Source organism: Mustela putorius, unplaced genomic scaffold (genome assembly GCF_011764305.1).
Source record: "Mustela putorius furo isolate JIRA1106 unplaced genomic scaffold, ASM1176430v1.1 tig00003853_pilon_pilon_pilon, whole genome shotgun sequence".
NCBI classification, from domain to species: Eukaryota; Metazoa; Chordata; class Mammalia; order Carnivora; family Mustelidae; genus Mustela; species Mustela putorius.
In genome coordinates, this window is record NW_025422005.1 from 47,861,684 (window position 1) to 47,888,877 (window position 27,194).

The 27,194-nt window shown below is 45.2% G+C and overlaps 1 protein-coding gene across 19 annotated transcripts in view; it reads left to right on the forward strand.

Moving 5' to 3' along the window:
* The window catches only part of FGGY (FGGY carbohydrate kinase domain containing), a 697,591-nt gene that overhangs the window by 490,941 nt on the left and 179,456 nt on the right, over positions 1-27,194 (forward strand). The gene's annotated exons all lie outside the window — the stretch shown is intronic.

The following is a 27,194-nucleotide window of genomic DNA, read 5'->3' on the forward strand; positions in this document are numbered from 1 at the left end:
TCCCACTGCAATAGAAAACATCAGACAGAGTACGTGTCACACGGTAAGAGGAACACTGTTTTTATGGAACTTATGTTTATGCGTTGTGTGTAGTGCATGTGCATACCGGCCGGTTAATGAAAGGGAATTTCTTACTATGGATTATAGTCAAAGAAATGTGGAAATGTACCCTATCCCATACTTTGTATCAGAGGCTGGAGGTGACTTTCAAAGACTTACACAGGAAGACCTGTGCTTCCAGAACTCAGTTTGTGTAAACACGTGTGTTTCTCTCTTCTCAGACTGACTGGTTGGTCCTCTACTGCTCCCGCTGGCTACCTTATACTCTAACTTGAAGATTCGTTCGTAGCAGAGGTTTTCTTTTCTGCACAGCCTTCCATAAAACACTCAGATTTACTGTAAAAATCTCTAAGTTATACTTCTTTCAACACTTTTATCTACCCCTAGTGGAGAAATGATCACATCGGACTGTAATCACTGATTTATCTGCTTGTCTTTTTTTTTTTTTTCTGCTTGTCTTTTTTAATAGACCCTGAGCGACTTGAGGGCATTGTATTATTATTCTTGTCTCACCTGTGCTGAGCCCTGGATCAGGGTCCTGTGGGTGCTTGATAAATTCAGTAAATGAATACAGTCACATCAAGGCAAGAATAAGGTGAAATGACCTTAGCCTGGAGAGTGGAGGTTCATGTTTCCTTAAGCAACAGGATAATAAGTAGTGTCTGGTTCTTCTACACAGTCCACAGACATCCAGGGCAGGCCAGTGCTCATCAGTCTACAGACATGGCTGTCTTGTTCATCTTTGCATGTTCAGGATCTAACACAATGCCTGAGAAGTTGTCAACAGCCAGTAACGCATGTGAGTCGGTTGAATGGTAGATAATACTGAGTTAGAGACAAGGGTGATTCTCTCCCTTTTTAGTGTAAGCAGTGTGTGCTTTTGATTAGCATGGCATGATTGTGGTTTCAGAGAGCAGGCACAGAGAGAACTTGTGGTCTGGAGAGATAGGGAGTTTTCCTGTCCCCTCGTAATCCTGACATCCTGTACCACATTTGAGGCCAGGGAATCTTTTTCCATCATGCTTTTTCAGTGTTCTTGCCCCCACCCAGGTGCCGAGTGCTGGGCTTGGACCACTGTGTTCTGAAAGATGGGCTGTACCTACGGGGCTCCTGGTTCCTTGTCAGTTTCCCAGACCTCCGGAAGGGACGAACCAGAGCACGCCTTTTCAGTTCTGGCCAGCACTTGTTGTGCCCTACAGGGCACTTGCTGTGTGTAGATACTCAGAAAGTGTGGGTTGAATTGTACTGGGGGAATCCAGGCTATTACATGACACCCCCCGACCGCCTTTTTCTTAAATTAGAGACATTTGGTGATGGGAATTTTACTCCTTGAGGCTTTGGCTGAGGCTTTTTGTTCCTTTTAATTAAGCTCATCAGTTAGTGAGTTTCCCTTGTGTTTTCCACAGGTAAGTTCTTTATGTGAAAAGGTAGAATAAGGACCTTGGATTCTTAAAGGGCTAAGCATAGGCGCTAGCGGTTTCCGGGAAGGCACAAGGAGGGCCTTCTCTGGCAACTGTGAGTCAGTCAAGATCATATTTTTAACCAAGTTTTGTCCTTCTGTGTACTTTCTGATACTTCCTCCTCTCCCCTTTTGGCCAATTCAGGATTAGGGTGTCTGGGAAAGAGAGGAGGCCTAAAACAGAGACTTCCTTTTGCTTCTCACCCTGCCTGTGCCCTCCAAATCCCTAAGGGTCTTGGAAAGATCATCCACCATCCAGCCGCATAGTCACTTAAGAAACATACCGAGTGCTTGCAAACTTGCCAGTTACTGGTCTGGGCTCTGGGGGTTATGGCGGTCAACAGAGCGACCAAACTCCATGCCTTCTGAAGAGAAAATTCTGTTGGTTCTTTCCTGGCTTGCGTATTTATTGCTTTGTAATACTGGTTGGGGACAGCTGCTGTTGTGATGTTATGGTAATGGCTCTGGTGAAATGTGAAGATCTGGATGTACATTCTTACTCTCTCTACCCATGTTCCTTGGGTCAAATATCTTTTCTTTTCACTCCTGTGTTTCCTCTTCTGCAAGAAGAGAGAGCAATGCCCCCCACCACATAGACACACACACACACACACACACACAGGGTTGTTTAGAGAGCCAGTGATGTGAGTAGGTAAAGCAGCTGGCATATAGTAGGCACGTTGTTATGAGGCATCTCTCTTTGGTTTTCTCACTCTGGAATCATAATACCTGATGCAAGGTAAGAGCTTTCACATTAGAAGTTCTCCAGGTTACTACCGTAGTGAGAAGTGTACTAGGAGAACTGTCTTCTCTTTGGGTGGACAGTTGGAGAAGAACCTCAGGCTTCTGGACTCTGTGTGCCTTCCTCAAATGTGCCCTAACTGTCCTTGTCTGGCACTTGGTAACAGAATGCAGGATTCACTGCTTTAGATAGTGTTTTGGTGGAGGCCAGAAGCAATCTCAAGAAATGGGTAGATGAACTCCATGCTAAGAAATTGCTGAATGTCAGGTTCAGAATCCAGCTCTGGAGGTCAGAACTGGAGGCTGTGCAAGCCTCCCGCCACCAGGCCCTGACAGTCACGGTCCCTTTGGGTGCTGACCCGGCATGACCTACCTTGGACCCTGCATTCTGACTGGTAGGAGGGGTCGGCACTCTGCTTTGGAGACTTCTCCTTGGGCTAAGGGAGTCTAAGGGAGCCAGGGACAGGAGGATAAAGATCAAAGAGATAAGTAAAATTCAAGCCATGCTTTTTCCAATTCTAGAAAAAGAAGAGGAAGGACTTTGTGGGAATAAAAATCAAAGATTAAAGAACATGTTGTTCTCAAGGTGCTGGTTAGTAAGTTCTCCAGCAGACAGCCAGGAGATAGGAGTAGCTTTGTTTGCTCTTTGTGGGGGCGGTTCTGGCCAGGGCTCCTGCTGCTGATATTTTTCTAGCTTATAAAAATAGTATTAACTTTGTTCCAGGTCTGTTCTTGGCTCCAGCACCCCAGCTGTCCTGAAAGGCAATAACAACCCGATTTCTGCCTCAGGCTCTCATTCTAAATTTATCAGACAACCTCTTGATTATCCCTCAAATCTTGACTCCAGTGCCACCTCCTCTGGGAGCCTTCCCTGACTCCCTCGAGCTGACTTGAGCACTCCTTTCCCTGTTCCCATGTATCTTGAACTTGCTTCCCTTTTACTGTGCATGTCACCCAGTCTTGTATGTGCATCTTGGTCTCATTTACTAGTTGAAAGCTCTTTGAGAGAGAGTACTGTGTCATTTCATCCTTCTATCACGGCAGCCTGCACAGGGCTTTGCCCATAGAGGACCCTTAACACATGCATGTTTAGTGACTCAGTGAATGGAAGGAATGAGCGCATCCCCTCCACAAGGGATGGATGCTACAACACAGAGAGAGAGTAACTTTTCATTACAGAGGCAGTTATCCCTACACAGTAGGTGTACGCTAGCTCAGTTCTCCATGCAGCAAAAGCTGGGTTTGGGCAGTCCCTGATCCATTCCTGGATGTCTGGAAATTGGTGTCCTTGGGATCCCATCATGTTAGCAGGTGTTGGCTAAGAGCAGACTTTGTGCCTAGGTTTAGCATTGCTCTTTGCTTCCAGATACTGGATTCTTTGTCAGGTGTTGAATTGGCATAAATTGTTCATCTGAGTTTCAGAGTCAAACCAGAATGAGGATATTTGAATTCCTCCCTCGCTCTTTCCCTCCCTTCTTATTTTCCATTCTTATTTTTTTCCCTCAATAGCAGAAGAATTGGTTTAACCAGTTTGATAAAAAGAGCTTCTGGTCCATGCCCTCCTAGCAAAACCTAGTTTGTTCCAGTGAGCAGTAAAACTTGTCAGCTGCCCCTCTGGCCACAATCAGTCATCTAGGAGCAGTGCTGATTCTCAGCACAACTTTATGCATTCTAGTATTTTGCTCCCATTTACCAAATGAAACAATGAGGCTCACAAAGACGACCTGACTTGCCCAAAGCCACGCAGTTAATAAGTGGTAAGTCATTTAAATCCATGCCTTCTGATTCAAGAGCTCACATTCTAATTCCTGTGACATATGGAATGGCATATCTATTAAGATGGGATCCAGTCTACTCTTGAATTTGACCCTTAATACCATTTTCTCAAGTAACAAATAGTACCAAAAGGATTTCAGTAAATATCTATTGATAACCAATTACTAGTTGATGGGAGTATTAGGTGAATCTGAGAGAAAATTAGACTTCTGGGCATTTATGGTCTAATAGAAAAAGTAAACATTCAATAAACAATAACAGTTATATGTACCAAGTGTGGCGAGCTTCAGAAAAATATAGAATATACCCCAAATTGAGACTTGAAGAATTATAAAAGGATCCCTAGAGGACATGGTATCTGGCAATGTAAGCGCAGCATTTCACAGCCCTGTTAGGGCATCTTGGTAAAACAGAACTTATTTAGTCATTGTAACTGTTTAGCTTCAGTTAGGCTCTCTTCTTAAAAATCACTCCAGCAAGGATGACATCAGCATGATTAATAAAAACAAGTAGCAGAACCACTACTCTTATTGGCACTGCTGCCATTAGGACCGTTCTTCCTTGCCCTCTGTGCCAAGTGCTCGGCCTGACCCTTTACCTGCTCTATCTCTTGTCCCTCACAAGTATCCTACTCCAGAGAGGTTATGTCCCGTCTTGTACATGAAGACATTGAAGGCCAGAGGCAGAACACTTCCGTAACCACATAACTCAGGTCATGGCAAGGTCTGGGCAAGGTCTGCGTTTGACTCCAGAGCTCACCTTCTGTTTCTCTAGACCGGTGGTTCTCAACCTGGCGTGATTTTTAACCCTACCTCCGCTGCAGGGGCCATGGGGCCACATCTGGAGAGTTTTCGGTTGTCAGACTGGCATGTGGCGGCGGGAGGACCGGAACGGTACTGAACACCCTGCAGCACTCAGGACAGGCCCACGGCAACGAGTGACACCGCCTCCGACATCAGGAAGGGCTGAGGACGCGAGGCCCGCTGTAGACCCAGCGCCCTCACGGATAGCATTTCTCTGCACCAGCTTATTTCCATGGAAGCCAAAAAGCAGCCCAAAGTAAGGGTTTGGCTAATAGATTAGTACATTGTCAACATGTCCTTTATGCATTTAACTCTTAGGTGAAAATAACTGGGAGGTAAGAAGACGAAAGTGGGAGCAAAGAGCAGAGGGACAAAAGGATTCGTCCCCCGTGTGTCTCACTGAGAGGCAGGCCTCAGCAGACCTCCCGTCCTCCTCTGTCTGCACACCACGTACCTTCCACCCCTTTGCCTTTTTCCCTCTTGCTGTCTGCTCTGTTTGCAGTGGCCTCTCCTCATCACCTGCACTGGCTTACTCAGGTGTCAGCACTCAGTCTAAATGTTACTTCCTCCAAAGTTGACCTCGCTCCTAGAAAAGAACGAGTCCCTCCCCACTCGCAACACGTTGCCTCTACTTCAGTGTTCCTGCCCGAAATCTTGCTCACCTTTTTATGCCCGTCCAACCTACAACCCACAGAGTCTGTCCTCAGTCAACACTGAATCGATGAACATAATAGCCATGAGATGATTTTGAAAGATCAAAGATTGCTAAATCGGACCAGGGAAAGCCTTTATTTTATTTTATTTTGTTTTATTTTATTTTGGGGGAGGAGAGTTTGAAAAACCCAGATTCCTAGGCCCTGCCCACCCACCCCACTGCCCACGGATTTCAAGCCTAAACATCAGGTGGGACCTGGAAAACTGGTTAGGAAACAGAAGGTGTCCCTGGGTGCTGCCAAGTGGACAGATCAGAAAAAACCAGAGGTGTGCGGAGGAGCCGGGCAGGAGGAAACATATCCAATGGGGAAGGGAAGGTGGGTCCAGAGAGGCAGGCGGTCTGTAAGAAATGGAGGGGAATGAAGAGCAGACACGGCCATGCTGGGGAATCTGGAAGGAGAACAGCGGTGTCAGTGCCTGAGCAGAGAGAGCAAGGGCAGCTCCTGGAGTCTCCGGATGTGAATCCTAGCTGGGGTGGGGGCAGAACGTGGTAATGTGGATTCCAGGTTTATTGTTTTAAGTTGAGGTTTGTGTTAATGAGAGCCACCACTGCCTGGGACCTTAGAAGCTGCAGGCACCCTGGTGAGGGACTAGGGGAGCTGAAGGGAGAGAGAGCTTGGGGTTCCTGTCCCCAGGCCTCCAGGCTCTCTTGGAGTGCTGGGTTTCTCTGGACTGGGAAGTGCTAGCCTCAACAGGGAGACAAGTCTTTTCATCTGTGGTCAGAAAGTGGAGAGGATGTGGGGCCTTGGGGCCACGGCCAGCCCTCCCTGTCCCACCCCCTCGTGCCCTGCTAAGAAACGGTACCATCATCAGTGTGATGACACCTGCTCTGCTCGGTAATGAATGATCACAGGCTTCGAACTGAAAGATTACTCAGACATCTTCTATCTCAGATTCTTCACTTTGCAAATGAGAAAGCTGAGGCCCAGAAGACCCATGAGTCATCCTGGCCAGTCACTGTCAGACTTGAAGCTAGAAACAGGCCTCCTTATTCGTCTGCCAGCGCCTCTACCCCTGTTAGGCTGCGCTGTCTCCAAATTAGGGAAGGGGAGTGATTCCACGTGGGGGGGGCTCTTACTAGACCAGGAGAAGAAGAGTGTTTTCACACAGTATGTGTGTGTATCTGTGTGCATACAACCGTAGACCATTGTATATGCATCGCACGTGTTTGCATGTGCTTGTATACATGTGTATCTGTCCGTGTGTGTATGTGTACTGTGGTACATGTGTAGATACTGTTCCATTTTACACATTCTGTCCCACTTAATGCCACAGTCAGTCTTGTGGGCGGGGGAGCTTTTAAATAAGTAAACCCGTTCTCAGCCACACATGAACAAGCTGCTTTGTTTGGCTGTCACAACCTGCACTAAGTCTCCATCAAAACCTGGTAATAATAAAAGCACCTGGTATTCAGGTTCCTTGTGAAGATCTCAAAGTAGTATTTTTATTTCATCCACCACTTAATGAACAGCTACTTAATGAACCACCACTTAATGAACATGCCGAGTGTGGCACTGGCCACTTTAACAGCGCCATCGGCTCCCAGCCTCCTTGGGAGCGACCCCTGTTTGTTGATTTTAGCATAAGGAGATCAGAATGCCATAACTTGCTCAAGGGGACATTTTAATAAATGATGGAGTTGGGCTCTAGGTCCAAGGCCTTCTGACTCAGAGCTTTCTCCTGCCTGCCCTGGCTTCCTTATGGTTGCCTGCACCTATACTGATATAGATATCTGTAACAGAAGATAGGGCTTCTGTTTAACCTTCTGCCGGGCAGGTGTATCTCTAGATCCATTTTGTAGGTGAGAGAGTTGAGGCCCAGAATGGGAAAGTGACTTAATAATGAATACTTAAAGCAGCACAGGTTTCCAGGACTCTGTCGGTCATGGGGAATAAGACCAGGCTTTTACTAGACCAGCCTGGTCATTTTTTGACTGCATCCTGGTGAGATCAGTAATATTCAAGAGGGTATTAATTTTGTTAACTTTGTTGATTAATGTCGAAATTAATCTCCTCTGTGGGGTAACTTGTCATTTGGAAACCACCACCTGGTATTTTTGCCTCCTTTTTTTTTTTTTTTAAATATATTACTTGTTTATTTGAGAGAGAGAATGAGAGAGGGAGGACATGAGAGGGGGGATGGTCAGAGGGAGAAGCAGACTCCTTGCTGAGCAGGGGGCCCGATGCAGGACTCGATCCCAGGACTCCAGGACCATGACCTGAGTCAAAGGCAGTTGCTTAACCAACAGAGCCAACCAGACACCCCTATTTTTGCCTCCTTTACTCATTTTGCAAATGGTCACCCTGGAAGTGAAGGGATTTGCTTAAGGTTACAGGACCAGAAAGGGTTGGCTCTGAGGCCCAGAGCCTGATCTGTGGGTTTCTTCCTGTGACTTCACATTGGCTTTGGTGTAGCCTTTGCATCAAACAAGGGAGCAAGTGCTGCCTAGTAAATGGAGCAGAGTGTCTTGACCCAGCAGGAGGGCCCGCGCCCAGAGCCCCCAGTTGTAAGCAAATCTCTACTGACTCCTTAGCTCCAGCAATATTAATACTAATATTCAGTATTAATAGATGACTAAAAAGATGAGTTGCTGTTTTCTTTTGCTGAGCTTGGGAACAAAAACAGCACACACACGAGCACAGCCCCAGGTTCTGACCCTGCCAGCCACCTGTTAGGAGGCCTTCCCATTCCAAGTTCCAAGGTAGAAGACTGCTAGCCAAGTGTTTGCTTGGGGGCCCAGTGTCTAATACCACACTTGCGTCACTGGTGACAAGAGTAGGCTTACCCCAAAGGCCCACTGTTTTTCATGGCACAGGAACTGACCACGTGGCACTTCGGTCCATATAACATTTCGGAGCACCAGTGTTTACTTTGGGGCTTGCACACCAGCAGCTGTTGGTGGGAAAATGCACCTCTCCAGCTAGCACCCTCAGTGGCAGCCTCCCGTCTGAGCTGCTGCTTCCTTCCTCAGCATTGGCCTACGGGCATGGTTGCTTTCTTCGGTCCACTTTCCTCTTGACTGGTCACTTGGAGAAGTCAGTATAAAGAGCAAAGAGAAAGAATTTTCCATTTCCCCACCCTGGGGGATCTTGAGGATTGCCTCATGGCACCCTGTGGCCAGTGTAGATGTCTGGATAAACTAGGAAGGAAACATCCTTGAAATATAGAAAAATTGCAGTAGCTTCCAGTTACGTTATTCAACAGCATGCTTTGCGTGACTCTAGTCTGTATCACACTCTGGACTGTGACTCTGATGTAAGAATTTGTCTTCTGAAGGGATGCCTGGGTGGCACCATTGGTTAAGCGTTCGACTCTTGGTTTTGGCTGAGGTCAAGGTCTTGGTCGTGAGATCGAGCCCCGCGTTGGGCTCCATGTTCAGTGTGGAGTCTGCATGAGACTCTCTGTCCTTCTCCCTCTGCCCATACCACTCATGCTCACTCTTTCTGTCTAAAATAAATAGATATAGCTTTAAAAAAAAAATAAAAAAAGAATTTGGCTTCAGAAGATAATGCAAATGAAAGATCTAGAGGAAACCCAGCATAGTAGTTAAGAACACATGACTGTTGCAAATTCTGGTGCCACTTGCTTTCTGTGTGACCTTGGGAAGCCACCTGACATGCCGTGCCTCACTTTCCCCATCTATGGAATGCAAATAATAATAGTACCTACGTCATAGAGTTGTTTCAGGAGTCAATGAACTCATATCAGACAAGAACTTAGAGCAGTGTGTGGCAGTACTGTATATATTTAGCTATGATTGATAAGATCTCAACAGATCTGCAGGATGAATGATAGCAGTGGGCAAGAGAGATTTAAAGATTGATTCCTTTATTTAACATATACATGATGTCTTCCTATTATGTGTCGTGTACCATTTATAGGTGTGTTGGATACAGTAGTGAACAAAGACAAGTTCATCTTCTCCTAGAGCGTTTATCTGCAGGGGGGGTTTCTAAAGCCCCAAATAAACATATGCATGTGTATTTTTACCACCCCCCCCCACCTGCCTCTCTGCCTACTTGTGATCTCTGTCAAATAAATAAATAAAATCTTAAAAAAAAGAAGAAAAGATTTATGTAAGTGATGGAAAGTACCAGGTGTTGCTACCAGTACAGAGAGTTCTGAAGTTTAGTCCAGAGTGCTAACATTGGGGAAACAGACCTTAATATGGTGAGGGGACATGTCATGGCGTAAGAAAGAAGGTAGAGACAAATTCAGTGGGCAAATCTGTGTTAGGCTCGTGCTTGGCCTAAGGTAATGCCCTAGGCATGGGGAATGGCAGCTGATGACTTAGCCCTTTCTCTGGAGGGCTCCAGCAGCTGGTGGGGAGACAGAAGCCGTGAAGCAGATCCTGTGGACACCAGAGTTCCCAGCTTTCCACTTACTAGCAAGTTGCGGAATGGCTATGTGTCTCAGCTTTTTCTTCTCTAAATGGGGATCATGATGGTACCTCCTTGGGTGGTTGTATAGACACATTCTCCTGACATGTGGTGGGTGACCATCCAGTCTTAGCCCTTCCCAGTGAGAAGCTCAGTTATAAATGTCCTGGAATTCCAAGCCAAGGAGCCGGGATGCTAAAACGAAGTTGGATCAACCCTACCCGTTCAAAAAGCTTCCTCGGCGCTGACTGTCATCTGAAAACCATGTCAGGTGTCCTGCAGCCGGTGTTTGCCTTCGGGGGTGTAGCTGTGGTTTTTAATACCAATGGATGGTACTCCAAAAGGAGGGTATGTCCAGTAAGAAAGATACCATCTCATTTTAAGCTTAGAGCAAAAGCTCCCTTCATTAGAGTTAAGCGGGTATGTATTTTGCCAGGCTCTGGGGATTCAGAAATAACTCAGTCCCTGCCAGGACTTTGTACTCCACCTTGCAACTTCCCTTAACCAACCTGCAGCATCGTAGCTGGAAGGGAAACTTGATTCCCCATCTCTGACTTACCCATCTCCAGCTGATTATTCCCTCATCCTCCGGGTCTAAGGCCAGGCAGGGCTCCTTTTTACTGTCTCCTACCTCCTCTGATCTCTGCCAGTGTCTTTTGCGCAAGGAATTTTATCTCTAGTCCTTTCTCTTCACATGGCTCGCTCTTCTCTGGCTTCAGATCCAGACAGAGAATGTGCAGAGTTTGTGTGTGCTCACTAAAGTCTGAACTGGGGGAAATTCTCCCAGAGCCCTAAGGAGTTCTGTGCCCATACTTCGAAATGTTCCATCCTCATTCTGTTGGTGGCAAGACAGACTTTCGCATACCCCTTCTCTGTTCCCATTTTAGCAAATACCGTTTATAGGAGATGGAGAATGGAAAATGGAGAAATGTCATGAAAGAATGGGTTCTTTAGATTATTTCCAATGATTCATAATAAATTGAATTCATGATGCAGTTAATCCACAAAAAAGTATTTTAATTTAATTTAAATTTAAATTTAATTTAAACTTAGAATGATTTGTAGGTGTTTTTAAAAACTATCTGACTTCTGTCCTTGTTTACTTTTCAAGCATGAGTAAGCAGATTTGCCCCAAGAACTAGTTAGAATGCAGATTTCCCCACAACCAGCGCCGGGTGTCCCTGGGAGCGTATCCTCCCATAAGCCTGATGTGCTTTACCACTGGTATCTTAAAAGATAGCATGAGGGGGTAGCCTAAAGTCTAGTTGGTTACCATCAAAAGTTGTCTGTGTATAGTCCAAGAGGAGCAAAATTAAACCCAGGCTAATGGAAAGTGTATATCATATAAAAATTTTTTTTCAAAAGCAGAACAATGAAGAGCTCTTGGGTCTGGGACACTTCTCCCAAGCCACACACTACCCAAGTGTTCACCGAGGCAGTTCATGGTATGGATGCGACAAAAGCTTGCAGCTGTGTACATTCTTACCCCTGCTGTATAAAGACAAAGATGAGACTTAACCTAGGCTCAGGCAGTGAGTCTGGCAGAATTTTGAGAACCTTGGTCTGTCCAACTTCAGGTCTTATCATCGTAAAGCTTTCCCCAAGCCTGTGTTAACTGAGTTAGCCATAGATAATATTTTAAAAATTTTTCAAAACACAGAAAACATGGAAAATTTTTGCATCTAATGCACAGGTCTAGGGAAAGCCTCAGCTCTTAGATTTGGTGTAAGTAGGATGGATGGGGTCATGGAGTTGTAGTGCTGCAAGCCCCTGGGCAGAATTTAGTTTCAGGAGTTAAAAGTATACCAACCTGTCGCTCCCCCACTGTAAAGCCCACAGGGGGCCTCCCCCACAAGAACTGGTCATAGGAGCAGAAACTGCATGCCTTCTAGATTCAGGCCTCTCACAGCTGAAAGTTGTAAAGAAATACCCACACAACTCAACTCTGTGAAATATATTAAATATGCCCGAATAATGTGGCTCTTGTTCATGAGTTGTCTGCGTGACTGTGGTGTGACATGATTGCCCAGTCTGATGTGTGTGGCCTGTCTGTTCTTCCCCCTGTGCCTGTCCACCAGTACAGGTAACACATGAACAGTAACACTGAAATGATTGAAGACATGGTTGCATTACTCTCTGCCCCACTTAGACTGTGAGCTTCTTATGGGCAAAGCAGTCTGTTCGTCTTTGTAACTTCAGACCCCAGCCTTTCACTCATTAAATGAATGATTATATACAGTAGTTAATGGGTTTGTTTATCAACAACATGCTGAGCACGATACTAGTAACTGTGGTGAAGATAGTGATTTAACGATAGAATGTGGACCAGGTTATACAGGGATTTGAAAAAGGAGGAAATCTCTCAGTTGAAACAGTAAGGCAGGGGAAGGACAAAGATGCTAGTATTCATTGAATGACCTCCGTGTGCCAGAACCGGGTGCTGGATCATCTCCATGTGTAATCTTGATGGCAACTCCCGCAGCTTGCTCCGGGTCACCACAGCTCATAATGATAACCCCCGAGTATCAGGTACCGTGCTCCTCCAGGGAAGTGGGAGGTGTCAGCCTTAAAAATAAAACAGCCAGTTATCTAACTAGCAGAATGAGTTTATTCAGGAATGTCAGAGGAGTTGCAGTATGGGACAAGCTAACTATGGCGAACCCTTGACATGTCTAGAGAACAAAGGAGAGAAGCTCATGTTTGTAGCAGGAAGGAAGCAATTGGGGAGGGTTGTTTTTGAACAAAAGTTCACTGGAGAAGAATAAGAGTTCGAGGCGCGGTGGTTTCTCAGTGACTGTAAGTGGTGGCTAGTGTGTTGTTGCTGGGGCAGGGAGGGATCTCTTCCTTTTTCTTACGAGCAGGAGATGAAATTCCTGTGTGAAAAATGGCTTCCCTTCCAAGATAATTCTTCTCCTCCATCTTTCTGCTGGTGTTGCCAGCTGCAGTGAGCGGCACATGTGTGAGAGCTACCCTCCGCAGGGCTGCCCAACTCCATTTGTAATGGCATTTCCTTTACTTTCACAGAGGAGTAGCTTTGAACTGAGCATAAGACCATAGGTATTTATCTCCACTGGAAGCAATGAAATATAGAGTCTAATGAATGAACAGTGTAACATAAATGTGGGGATAAGGGGTTGGGAAATGATTAAGCTTTGCAGTTTGGTTGAAATTTCAGATGTCCCTAAGGGATTCCTGGAATACGAGGCTATCAGCATCCAGGAAGTAGGCACGATGGCCGTCCTTGAGCGCCATGTTGAAAAGTTTGTGCTCCTCCCTCTTCCTCCAGGCGTTGGTGAGCCATTGAAGGCGGTTTTACCCAAGTCATTTCCAGCAGTGCTTTATGTAGTTCAATACACAGTAGTTGGGGAGGACGAAAGAGCGGTAAAGAAGGGGTAACCTGGAATAGGGGTGTGGCAGTGGGCCTTGAAGGGAGGACAGGGAATTTGAAAAGACAGGGAATTTGACAACTTTTTTTTCTGAATACGTTGATTAGGCAAGAGTTACTTAAACTTTTGGATTCTCTTTGTATGACTTCTAGCGATTATTAAATTAAATGCAGGGAAGTGACTTCTTTTTTTTTTTTTTTAATTTATTTATTTGACAGACAGAGATCACAAGTAGGCAGAGAGGCAGGCAGAGAGAGAGGAGGAAGCAGGCTCTCTGCTGAGCAGAGAACCCGATGTGGGGCTCGATCCCAGGACCCTGGGATCATGACCTGAGCCGAAGGCCAGGCTCCACCTGGGCGCCACCCAGGCGCCCCAGGAAGTGACTTCTTTATTTGAAATACATTTTCTCTTGTGTTTGCAAGAAGGTAATAACTTATTAATTTCAAGTCAGTAATTCATCTGATTTCTAAACTGGGCATTCATTAAAGTCCCTTATTTTTGGTGGAGGTATGCAGTGAACTCATCCATTTAAAGCAGAGCTGTGGATCCTAACGTAAAATAAGCAAAACACAAGACCTTCCAAAGTTTAGAAAACACTTGTCTCAGAGTCCACGTTCTATAGGAAAGTCCAGGGACTGTTCTGAGCTGTCACCCAGCACTGCTGACTTAAAATTTTAGTAAAATACGGTAGATTGGCAGTAAGAAATAATAACTGGCGGTGAAAATATAGTCTCTTTTTTTCTACCTTCAGCCAGCAGGTAACACACCCTCACTAACTGGCAGGCACTGGTCTAGGAAGTAGAGATAGACGTATGAACAAATCTAAGTCCCTGCCCTCAAGGTACTCACATTCTAGTTGTAGAAACAGACAAGTAAACGGTCACAATGTGGTGTGGGAACTGTTTGATAGAAACATGCATGGAATATTCCAGGAGTTTAAACTCATTTTACCCGAATAGATCGGGAAGATGTCTCTTTCAGGAATGATATTGATTTGATTTGAAAGACAAATAGGAGAGAGAAGAAAGGAATTTATCAGATGGGTAAAGTAGGTGTGGAGCAGGCAGGGATGATGGGGAGAGGGGAGAGGGAGGCAGATGGAGATGGCGTGTGCTAAAATCCAGAAGCATGAGGATATCTGTGTGGGCTGCACAGTACTGAGGCCTGTTATCCAGAGTGTGCATGTGGAAACAGGTACGTGTGGGGACCAGGGTTCCAAGAGCCTTGAATGCCATCTTAAAGAGTTGGATTTTTATCCTTAAGGTAATAGCTTTTAAGTAGAGACTCTAGAGACCACAGATCTAATGGCTCAGGATAAGAGAGCATTGAGGTAAGAGGTGTTGAATGTTGGGCCCAAGGCAGAACCACTAGGAAAGGAAAAGAGGGAAAGATTAAAAAATTAAAAAGAGACTGAACAGTGAGAAAAAGACAGTGGCTGTGTCAGATGCCGATACAGGAAAACTTGAATTCCAAATGGATTATAGGCCTCGTATGAAATGTAAAATAAGAAGTTTCTAAAAGGCAGTATTTGGGAGAAGTCCTTTATGACTTTAGAATGAGGAGGTATTTCTTTAATAGGACATCAGTATAAGCACAACCATAAAGAAAAGGGTTGATAAATTGGACTACATTAAAACCAGGAAGTTCTTTCATATTTTTTTTTCTTTTTTGATGTCTAAACAGGAAGCCTCCCTTTACCAATGTGTTAAGTAGAATTCCAACCTCCTTGGCTCAAATGAGGTCATCAGTTACTGCTCTCTTCACGGCATATTAACACAGGGACCTTCCATTGTATGTGTAAGCGAGGACTCTAAGCCCTTTCTGTCTCTATCTGGGACCATGTGTGCTATGAACAGTTTGTGTCCCCCTGCCCACATTCATATGTTGAAATTCGAAGCACAAATATCATGGTATTAGAAGGGCACCTGGGTGGCTCAATTGGTAAAGCCACTGCCTTCAGCTCAGGTCATGATCCCAGAGTCCTGGGATCGAGTCTCATATTGAGCTTTCCCTGCTCTGCAGGAAGTCAGCTTCTCACTCTCCCTCTGCCTCTCCCCCTGCTTGTGCTTGCTCTTTGTCAAATAAATAAATAAAGTCGTTAAAAAAAAAAAAGAAAGTGGGGCGCCTGGGTGGCTCAGTGGGTTAAGCCGCTGCCTTCGGCTCAGGTCATGATCTCGGGGTCCTGGGATTGAGTCCCGCATCGGGCTCTCTGCTCAGCGGGGAGCCTGCTTCTCTCTCTCTCTCTCTCTGCCTGCCTCTCCATCTACTTGTGATCTCTCTCTGTCAAATAAATAAATAAAATCTTAAAAAAAAAAAAGAAAGTAAGTAAGTAAGTAAGTGTGGGGCCTCTGAGAAAAAATTTGCTCCTGAGGGTGGAGCCCTTGTGAACAGGGTTAGTGCCTTTCTAAGAGGAGATGGGAAAGCTTGGTACTTCTCTCTCTGCTGTGAGGACACAGCCAAACCACAGCCATCTGTAGATAAAGAAGAAGACTGACAGCAGAACCTGCCCCTGCCGGCACCTTGGTCTCAGCCAGATGCCTAGGCACCAGAACTGTGAGGGAGAAATGTGTCTTGTTTCAGCCAGCAGATTACGCCATTCTGTGTCAACAACTGGATGGACTCAGGCCGCACAGCCCCACGGGAAGGTGACAGAGGGTAAAATGAGGGAATGCCTGCTGGCCTGCCAGCACTGAGGCTGTAGGGTGACAGGCAGAAGGCTGGCTATGGGGAGGACATGGGTGATGAGAAAAACAGGCTCACTTTGGGGACAGTGCCCAGGGGGTCACCACGAGGTTGGAAGCCCCTGGCCAGTGGCATCTGCTTCACATCCTCCCATTGGTTGCTGCGTCTGGACCACATGGAAAGGGGCTGTTGAGTCCCTGCTGTGGCGTGCTCAGGAGGGAACAGCCCCGAGCTGGCCGCAGTCTGGACTTGCCTGCAGGTGCTTTGAGGTGGCAGACCAGGAGTTACTTTTTAAATCGCTGGAGAATTCTTCCCTTTGAAATCCAGAGTTTCAGAGGAGACAGAGAGTGAACAGTGATGTGGGTAGAGAGCGTCTATCCAATAGAAAGTGTGGCTATGTGCACCAGAGACACCTGTAGCATTCCAGCGGCCGAGTGCTTGGGGGAAAGCATGACTCCTCATGCCAGACTGAGTTACGTTCCACGTCATCACCCACTGCTCCATGTGCGATCGAATGTCCGTTACTGAACCTGGAAGGTCTCAGTTTTCGTCTCCAAGGTGGGCATCATAGTAGTAGTCGTGAGGATGAAATCAGTTAATTTCCAAGAAGCACTTAGCGCCGTGCCTGGCACGGGTAGGTACTACACACGAGTGATGTAAAGTGACGTGAAGTGCTAAGGCTTTTGAGATCGGCCGGGACCGGACCTGGAGCACAGGTGTGTCAAGTCATCAGGGCGAAGGAGACCTGCTTGTGACCCCCACCCCCACCGGAGAGGCCTCTGCTCTGCCTGCCAGAGGCTTGTTGGTGCTTCTGTTGCAGACATTGTCAGTCTGCTGTGTTCTGGCGGCTGTGGCTCCTGTGAGTTTGTAAGCTCATCGAGGACAGTGACTGGGCTTCTGCGAATGCTGTTTCCCACACAATGCCAAGTGCAGCCCTGGACGTAGGCTGGTGCTGGATAAATGCTGCTCACGTTGACTCCTTCTGAGCGCAGTAGGTCGGGGACATTACTCAGGGCCTCACACATACGAGCACTGTGCTTTCAAACCAAGGTTATATTTTTACTTTTACTTTAAAGCCATCACTAACCTTTTACAGATGAGGTATCGGAGAAGCAAGGAGCTCAGCTCATTGGCCTGAGATGATACAGGGAGTCACTGGGATGCCTGGAAGTGTTTCCCTTTCTGGCTGTTGCCCATTACCCCCATGGAGCCTGGAATGGGCTCAGAGGAAGGACAGCCATGCTTAGCCAGGGCCCTGCTCCCAAGAAGCAGGCTTCAGGAGCAGGTGCATAGGTAGGCTATGAGTCTTGATCTCCGCCAAAGCCGAATCTTGATCTCCGCCAAAGCAGAGATGCTGTTTCAACTGCAGTTTTTGAGAAATGCGTGTGTATTCCTCGGGGGATTTACTGTAATTCATTTTTGCTCTCATCTTCCAACACTATTTATTTATCTAAGCTTTTGTTCTCTTTGAAACTATTTCAGCCACATGTCATTCATTGTGTTAAAACCTGGGCCCTTCATCTTGCTCAGATTTTGTTTTTTGTTTTTCTTCACCCCCCCACCTCCAGCTGCTCTGTGTATCACTTTTAATTCTCTGCCGCTCTGGCCTGATTCCTATCCGGTGCCGAGGGTCACCTTACACTCCCACCCACGCTCTCCCGGGAGTGGGGCTGGGGGTGTTGAATCAGGATCCAGCTTCAGGATCTACTTTTCTTTCTTGTCTCCTTGTTGTCTGAAGCTTGGGGTAAGGGTAGATTAATCAGTCTACGTGTGGTGGAGCCCCGTGACCCTCCCTGGGGGAGCTCCTCGCCCCACAGAAACTTGGCTCGGTTTTGGCTGGCAGACTGAATTCCAGGCTTTGAAGAATCTGTCAATGTTCAACTAACCCCACAAAACCTCTGGAAGTTTTTGATGGAACCGAAAATCATACCAAGGGAGGAGGTGCTGAGTTTGGCGTCAGAGGCTGGGGAGAGATGAGTTCTTTTTCTCTTGAGATTTCAGGCCTTGCCCCATAATCTGAATGTCCTACAAGCTGTCCGAGCGGTCCTGTGTCTCTCCTCGTGTCTTCCTGCAGCATCTCCCTGGTCTGCTCTCTATTTGAGGGCATTATCAGGGCTGCTGGTTCCTCTTTCCACCTTGAAGGAGCCATCCGAGAATTTTATAAATGAGATCATTGTCTAGGGGCAAGAAGCTTGCTGAGGGAAACATACTGTTGCTTTCTCCAGGGAGCAGTGGACACTAACATTTATTTGGCAGTTCCTCTATGCCAGGCACAAGGCCACTTGCCCTATACATAGGGTGACCAACCATTCTAGTTTGCTTGGGACTGTGGAGAGGTGTCCTGGGACACTGGACATATAGTGCTAAAGCCAGGAAGAATGACTCTGTAAAGAAAGCACCGTTCTTCCCACCTTACAGCCAAGAAAACCGAGCCTCAAAGTTAGCTGAGATAAGTTAGCTTGTCTAAGGTTGCTGAGCACACTGTTCAACTGGGAACCGAGTGTAGATCTGTCTGATTCGGACCCAGACCTTTATACCAGCCAAGGCCTTCAGAATACAAGACTCTCGTCTCCTCAGATTGTGTGGCCCAGTGGCCATGCGTCCTCTATTTCTTTCTCTTGTGTTTTTGTCTGGTCTCGAGGTCTATTGGAGACGCCTCTCCTTCCCTCTCTCCTCCCCCTGCTGACTGACGTAACTCCTGCCTCACCTCCTCCAGGGGGCCCTCCCTGACTAACCAAGCCAGGTCGGGGGCCAGGGCTCCATACTGCCATTAGACTTGCTTGGGTCTGAGTCATGACTTACTCCATGCTGTCTTCTATGTGTCTGCCTATATATCTCTCCACCCCTACTGGGCTGGGACCTCGTAGAATAAAAGGAAACATCTTCCATCTGTAGATCTCTAACCCCTAATACAGTGCATGGCATATAATTGGGATTCAGGATATAGCTGCTGAATTAGTTTGTAAGATATCAGAAGGAAGCTGTGTGATTTAGAATCAGTTTCAGATCTGTTTAAGGATTTATTTCATAAGATACATTTCTTATACTTGGACCAGTCCTCTTTCTTTTGCTTTCTTTATTTTAAAAGTAATTTTTGTGTGTTAACTTGGCTATTTGCATTGGATTTCAGCCTGACCCTTTACCATGTCTAATGCTGCAAGTGAAAAATTGTCTTTGATGAGGTCATAGATGAGAATGTCCAAGTAGTCTGGAGGCCGTACTGAGGTTGGGGAGAAAGGAATTTCTGAAACCAAGTTTTTGCTTTGTCTTTGCTGTGGATTTTGCTAGCATTCTCCCAAGGCTCAGATTTCCAAGCTATTACGTATTAGTCTACCTTCGAGATTTGATCTTTCTGGCCAGAAGGGAGGGACAGAGGAGTAAGACCCAGTTCTCTGAAGGTTGGTTCTTTGTTCTCTGGCCCTCCCAGGGCTCTTGTATTGGTTTCTGATTGGTGCCAATCATGGAAGAGTGTAGCTTTTAGAAAGAAGTGAGAAATGCCATCGCCAAGTAGAATTGTGGTATGAGGAGTGCTACATGTTATTGCAGCTTTTAGAGATAAAAACAGCTTTTGGTTTATTCTCAACAATGTTTAAAATGTTAGCCCGGATTGTTGCTGCTATCTGGTACCTCATCTTCCTTCTTCCCCGGAGCCCCACATTATTCTGTCACCGGTTGTGTACGCAAGGGTAGGAAAACAAAAATGTTCCAGTCAATCCAAGTAAACCCAAATAACTATGCCGACGAGAGCATCTGCTCTCTTGCCAAGCCGTGCTGTTAACACCCCCGACCAAGAGTTGCCAGTCGTCACAACAATGGCAAAAATATACTGAGTAAACTGTGTCCCATGCCATGTTCTCCGTACTTCATCTGCCCAATAGCCTTCTGAGTTCTGCATGGTCATCATTCCAATTTTTTCCACAAGGAAACTGAGGCACAGGAAGGTGAAGTAATCTTTAAATCAGGTAGTCCAGTTCTAGAGCCCTTGTTCTTAACCATTACACCCTAATGAGTTTAAGTAGCCAGTGAAAGTCTGTCTACCTCTCATTCAGATGGAGACCCCTCACTGTTCCCTTTCTGGCTCTGTGGAGGGTGCAGTGTGGGGACAGGAGACAGTGACCGTGCCAAGGTGTGTAAAATTTCTTTGTAGGATTTTCACGTATGGGATTATATTGTTGTTGTTTTTAAAGATAAGTAGACTTCAGGATTTAGACATGGGTGAAGTCTAAACCGAATTTAAAAGCCAAAGTGATATTTCATCAAACGCTAGGCTCACAGAAATCTTTTCAGCTGTTTCATTCTCCTTCTTGTGTTGGGCTTGAGATGACCCCTGTGGGCTTGCTGTAGTGGCATTACAACAATAAATCCTGAAAGGGATCTGAGTTCAGCTATGCTGAGTGTAAATCCTTCGCATTCTTGCACACAGTTGAAAAGAAAGGAACTAATTTCTGTGGGCTCTTTAGGATTTAGCGTTCAGTGGAACCACTTGTGATACCCTCTTCCCCCACTCTCCCTCTGAGGGATCTTGAACAAGTTACTTGACAACTTTGGTCTCATTTTCCCTGTTAGTAAAACTGAAGTAATAACTACCTCTTGGGATTGTGAGAAGAGTTAATACCGTAGTTTTGGCAAGTGTCAGGCACAAAGCCATCTTGCAGTAAGCATAAGGATCTTAGGAACTTTCCTCTTTGCCAGTGATTTTAACTCTTCTAAACAAGGTGTGTTGTGAGGCGCTAGTAATAATTTTACTATTACCCAGGAGTTGTCACTCAAACTGCTTCAGCACTTTTCCCCGTTAGTCATATTAAGACATAGAGCATTTTTCCATGATTACATCTGCCACATTTTTCTAGAAAATGCCTTGGGCTTTACTAGTATTCTGCCTTCTACCACATCCATCCATTCATACATTAAACAACAATAGTGGGATACCTGGGTGGTTCAGTTGGTTAAGTGTCTGCCCTTCAATTCAGGTCATGATCCCAGATTCTTGGATTCGAGTCCCGCATCTGGCTCTGTGTTCAGCAAGGAGTCTGCTTCTCCCTCTCCCTCTGCTGCCCGCCCCCCCTCCATTTGTGCTCTCTGTCTCTCTCTCTCTCTCTCTTTCTCTCTGACAAATAAATAATAAAGTACTGGAAAAACAAAAAAAGGCTTAAAATAACAACAGCAGCAAAACTTAGTGAGCCACTGCCCTGGCCTCAGTCTACTCATAGTGTAGTAGAGGGAGGCAGCTGTGCACACAAAGAAATCACAGATACACGGATGAATCTGGACAGTGTCAGGGAGTGGGGTGTACGAGAGGCTCTGCTGGCTCTCCCTGGCCGAAGTACCTGGGGGGATGAGGGAAAATGTGGTCAGGGAAGACTTCTTTTGAAAGAGTTGAGTCTTCAAAATGTAGTCTGTTTTTGTCAGGGTGATTGTCAGGGGGTAGAGTGTATTGTAGAATGAATATTCTCAGCAGAAGGAACAGCACGAGCAAATGACCAGTGGTATGGATGAGCAAGACACAGGACTAAGTAGAAAGACTGTACAGTTTTGCCAAGCACTTCCATAGGTCCTGGATTTAAGGGTTTTCATTTATTAAGTACTGGTATGTTCCATATGCATCTCACTTAATTCCCACAGCAATGTTGTTAGGTAAGTGTTGGTATTCCAGAATCTTCAGATAACAAACCTGAGGTTCTTTGAGATCAAGGCATTTGCCCAAGGGCATATAAGTGACAGTCAAGTCTCACAGTCTGAGGACAACAATAACTTCAGTAACAAAGACAGTCAGATGTTCATATATGCTGGGCGCGCTCTGCCCTGCGCTGGATGCGTCTGCAGGTCACACGTGGCTGTTTCAGCAAAGCTGAACGAGAGAGAAGCATCAGTCCCTCAGTTGCACAATCCATGTTTTGGGTGCTCAGTTGCCGTGTGGGCCTGGTGACTACTGTATCGGACTGTGCAGATCTAGAACATTTCCATCATTTCAGAGCATTGTCTCTCTGTTGGACGGCACTTTACATATATTCACACATCTAATCCCTGTAGCAGTCCTAGAGGAAGATACCATTATTCAAATTGTACAGATGTGGAAATGGAAACAAAGACGAAGAAATGTGATTAAGGTCACACAACGAATGAGCCCATGTCTTTAAGCACAGCACTATAATGTTGACCTCGTATGTTCTATTCCGGATAGCCTGAAAGAGAGTTAGAAGAATAGAGTGCCATGTTTTCTTGTGCAGAGACTAGTGTTTTGTCCTCTGCAGAGTGAAACGTTTTCGAGACGTTTCTAACCCTTCCAGGAGCTGACTGTTGCTGGTGCAGGCCTTATAAACGTGAGGCTGATGGTCTCCAGAGAGCCTCCTCCCCGGTGAGGCTGATAGGGTCACAGTAGAACAACTCATTTGATAGAATTCTCTTATCAATAGATTGATAGAATTATCAATCTATTCTTCCCTCCAAATGGCCAAATCCATGATCAAAAGATGATAGTCTTGTTTTTTCTTCAGAAAATGTGTCTGAGACTGTTATTTCAAGGGAATTTTTTTCAAGATGCCAACACATCTGTAGCAGACCTTTTTATTTTCCAACATAGGGGAAAACCAGAATGAAAACCAACCCTCCCCCGCAAAAAAAACACAAAATCTACAGACTTAGAAAATCCTAGTTTGAGTTCTTACCTCTGCCTCTAAGTAGCTTAATAAATTTGACTGACTTACTTCATGTCTCTGAAATTCAGTTTCTTTGACTATGACCTAGAGAGAAAATAACATATCATGGGATTTTCTAAAAGCTAAATGAAGGGCACAGTGTTTGAGGATGCTTTGTAAGCTATAAGGTACTTTATAAAGTACCAGATAATTATAACACAAAGGCTAGAACTTGAGTTGATTTTCTCCCATATAAAATCCTTTAAAGTTTTCAAAGCAGTTTGGCTTTCTTAATCATAATATTTGCAAAGTTTCCATTTTCTTTTACATAAATGTAGTAGATGTTCAGAAAATGGATGGAAGGATGGATGGATGGTTGGTAGATAGGGGAGAGGGAGGGAGACAGCTTATAAGGGAAAATGGGAGAGCTATACGTGAAGTTTTAATTCTTTTCTTTTTAATTTCATTTTAAACCTGTTCCTTAGTACAAACTGTGTTCTGTGTATGTGGAGGGGTAGGGATCGTTAAATAAGAAGGCTTGCATTGATTCAGTGACCCTTAAGCTTGTTTTCCTGCTGGGTTTTGTTTTTTTTTTCCTCATTCAACAAAAATTTATTGAGCAACTACCATCAGCCGAGCATTGTGCAAGTTTCAGGAAAAATAAGATTGAATGTCTCACTTCTTTGGCCTCCCTATTTCTTCAGCTGCTAATTTTGCCCTTTAAATAACTTTCTGTAGAATGCTGAATAAACTGACACTTTACAGTCCCATGAAGGGCCCCAGCAGCGTTGAGGGCTGCGCTTGTCAAAATCTCGTCTTGTGAATTGTTTCCTGATGTACACGTGCAGCCTGAGTTCTCTCTGGATTGTGCAGTGTATTTATTCAGAAACGAGAAAGCTCCTCCTGCGCCTGGTTGCTTTCCCTGCTTTGAGCCTCTTTTCTCAGGGAAGGCCCCTCCAAGCTCTGTGTGTCTGAAGCAAAAACGAGATGAGATCCATCAGCTCTCTGCTTCCTGTGGCCTCAGAGCAGGCGTCGGCTCTGCCCTGCTGGGGACTGGGCTGGACATGAAGCAGGGTTAGAGGGCTTCTCCAGAGGGAATTGGGCGTGACCTGCCTCTTGCCCATGTGAGGTGAGCCTGGCCTGAGGTGATCAACATCTCAGAGCTGGAGAGTGTAAGATTTGGGGAAGCATTTTTCCGCCTTCCTGTTTTTAGAAAAGGAGACCCTTTACTTGGTTTTTTGAAGAAGCACCGTGTGTTGTATGTCGAAAAGAGCAGAGAAAGGATCCCCATTTGCAACTTCACATATACATTGTGGATGTGGAGGAATGGCTCAGACTTTGTTGTAGTGTGGCACAATTGGGACTAAACTCAGCTTTTCTAACTCTCAACCCATGGCTCTTACCAGTGTTCTGTGGTGTGCCGATATTTACAAATGTGTTTCCCTCACATGAGACAATATAACATCAAAAAGTGAAGGAGTGTAGAAGGAATATGGGCTTTGGAATCAGACAGGACAACGTCCAGTCCCGACACTCCTATCTGCATCATGTTCTTGGGCTTGTCACTTGAATATTCTGAACCTTTCCTTCTGCATCTGTTGAGGGAGGGAAAGAAGGTAGGCATTGTGGAAATTAAATGAGATAATATTTAAAGAGCTCAGCACAGCACTCAGCCTATCTTAGATGTCTGATATATTTGCTAGGAGGGAAGAAAGAATACAGTTGTCTCTTGGGAAATCATTGAGTGGTTGTTGGTGCTGATGATGGTGCTAGTGGTGAGGGTCGTTGTGATAGTAGCAATGGAGACATAGCTACCATTACTCAAACTTTTATTTTTGAAATCTCCTTAGTATCCCAGTGACCATATGATACTGCTGTTGTCTTCATTTTATAGCTGATCTTCCTGTCTCCAAATTCTACTCTTATCCCATTACAGATTCCTCCATTACAGTCCTCAGATTCCAAGCCTAGATGTACCAACAATGAAACTACTGGAGAAGAAACAAGGAAATAGTACTATAGACTTATTTTTTTCTCACTTTCCCATTTGAAACCCTGTGAGATATGCTTTGCCTGTGCTTTATATATGTACAGTTAGTAAGTATAGGCCATCATCAGGAATTCCCTGAACTTATTTATAACACTGTGGCTGACCCCTCTTCTGTCAGGGATCTCAGGATCAGTATCTTTAAGACCCTAGTATTTTGAGATCTACAGATAATATCAGCCACCCAGTTATTGGGTTTTTATCTTGGAAAACAACCTAGGAACGAACCTACCTGGATATGAATGCTAATCCTGCTTCTTGTGAGCTATGTGAACGTGGTTAAGTTACCCCTCATTTGTAATCTTCAGTTTCCTCTTCTCTGAAATGAGGATGACAACAGTCACATTCAGTGGTTTTAAGAATAAAATGAGGTAGTTATGGAGAGAGCGCGTTAATACTAGCTCAGATCTAGGGTTTCTTCCTGTGCAAAACCCTTCGTGCCCTGGGCGGGGAGCTGTATCACTCTGGGTCCACCTAGAAAAATATAAACTAAGTATTTAAAAAATAGGAAATTTAGTACAGAAAATTGGTGACCCAAATAACGAAGTCGCCAGGGCGGGCTACATCCTTGTGAAGCTAGCCAGCGATCAGCAAAATGGAAGCTGCTACTACACCAGGCCAGAGTGACAAAGGAAGGAGGACATTACCAGAGTCCAAAGGTGTCAGCAGATATCAGAGCCATGTGGCCCTGTCAGCAGAACTGAAGTCATACAGGAGAAGGAGACACACTCTGGCTCTCTACTTCCTACAGCCTTCAGATCTCCTGGCCGATGTTGAACTGCAGTCTGCAGGATCCCACAGTGCTGAGCAGAGCAAGGGACCTGATGAAAACCTGTAGGCCCAGGACTTTTACGGGCTCAGTCTCAGACCTCAATCACCCGGTTGCTGGGACCTCATTGCGGTGATAATCACCACAGGAAGTTTAAAAGAGTCTTACCTCCCCCTGCTGCTGGGCCTCTGAACAATGGCCCAGGTTTTTAAGTGGCTGTGCTTAGGAAGGTAGAATTTGGAAAAAGCCTTGGAAAAACCTAGGAAGTTGTTGGAATGTGAGAGCCTCTCATTGGCCCTTGAGATCCTGCTTTCTGGAAAGGCCTGCTTGCTGAGCAGCCAATACTGTCAATATCTGGGGATTTATGGCCTGAGGAGGCACCCCCACCCTGCCTTTCCCCTAGCCAATTCCTGCAGAACAGTGTAGACACACCTTCTGGGGAAACCTCCCTGACCCCTGCTGGTTTAGCTAGGCTGCTCCTTTGGTCTCCACGTTTCCATCCTATCCTGACTCCCCATACTTAACCCCCATACCTTTAGGGTTCTCTTTCCTCTCACCAGACTGGGAACACTCCGAGGACAGGGAGTTGTCTTCCTTATCCTTACATTCCCACGCATTGGTACTTTTGTCTCCTGCTCTTCACCAGCATCTATGTAGGGGCTGGGCTTCTCAGCATGTGGATAACAAAGTGCCAGCTTCCAGAAGCTTTTATTATAGAAGAGGCAGGCAATGTAGGCTTTTAAAACCACCAGTGTTTAATACCTACTCTTCTGAAGCTGTTTCAAAAAACAGAAAGGGAAGGAAAACTTCTAAACTTGTTCCATGAGGCCATTATTACCTTGACCAAAACGAGACAAAGACCCCACTATGAAGGAGAATTATAGATCAATATCCCTGATGAGCACAGATGCCAAAATTCTCACCAAGACACTAGCCAGTAGGCTCCAACAGTGCATTAAAAGGATTATTCACCATGACCAAGTGGAATTTTTTCCTGGGCTTCCAGGGTGGTTTACCATCTACAAATCAGTTAATGTGATGCACCACATTAATAAAAAATTTTTAAAAAGACAAGAACCATATGATCTTCTCAATTGTTGTAGAAAAAGCTTTTGACAAAATACAACATCCTTTCTTGATTGAAACTCTCCACAATGTAGGCATAGAGGGCACATAACCTCAATGTCATAAAAGCCATCTATGAAAAGCCCACAGCAAATATCATTCTCAATGGGGAAAAACTGAGAGCTTTCCCCTGAGGTCAGGAACATGACAGGGATGCCCACTCTCACTACTGTTATTCAGCATAGTACTGGAACTCCTAGCTTCAGCAATCAGACAACAAAAAGAAAGGCATCCAAATTGGCAAAGAAGTCAAACTCTTATTCTTCACAGATAATGTGATACTCAGTATGGAATACCCCAAAATACTTCACTCCCAAACTTCAGAACTCATATAAGAATTTAGTAATGTGACAGGATATAAAATCAATGCACAGAAATCAGTTGGAATTCAATACAGTAACAATGAGACAGAAGAAAGAAATTAAGGAATCAATTCCATTTACAATTGCATCAAAAACCACTAAGATAACTAGGAATAAATCTAACCAAAGAGCCAAAAGATCTGAACTCTAAAAACTACAGAACACTTAAGAAATTAAGGAAGACACAAAGAAATGGAAAAACATTCCATGCTCATGGTTTGGAAGAATAAATATTATTAAAATTCTATGCTACCCA